The following is a 487-nucleotide window of genomic DNA, read 5'->3' as shown; positions in this document are numbered from 1 at the left end:
CCGTACCAGGGGGCCTGCACCAGGGTTCGCAGGACTGGAAGCGTTGCAGGATCTCTATGTTGGCATTGCTAGCTGTTCCCCAAAGCTGGATGCCATACGTCCACACCGGGTTTAGCACTGTCTTATAAATGAATAGTTTGTTGTCGAGGGATAGTGGAGATCTTTTGCCGATTAGCCAATACAGTTTCGCAAACTTGATGCCGAGTTGCTTCCTCTTGGTTGCGATGTGCTTCTTCCACGTGAGTCGGAGATCCAAGAACAAGCCCAAGTATTTGGCATCGTCGGCCTGCAGGTGGACAGTGGAGCAATACTGCTTTTCCTCCATGGATCGTCTTATGTCGTTCGTCACGTGATGGATTTGCTCGATGGTGGAGTGATGTCGTTGGAATCCGAACTGGTGGTCCGGAATCACACCCTCCTCAGACAAGAATGAACGGATCCTCCGGAGCAATAACCTCTCGAAAACCTTGGACATCACCGGCAGCAG

The sequence above is a fragment of the Nicrophorus vespilloides genome, unplaced genomic scaffold (assembly GCF_001412225.1).
Source record: "Nicrophorus vespilloides isolate i.1.1-1 unplaced genomic scaffold, Nicve_v1.0, whole genome shotgun sequence".
NCBI classification, from domain to species: Eukaryota; Metazoa; Arthropoda; class Insecta; order Coleoptera; family Silphidae; genus Nicrophorus; species Nicrophorus vespilloides.
Note: the sequence above shows the minus strand (reverse complement) of the source record.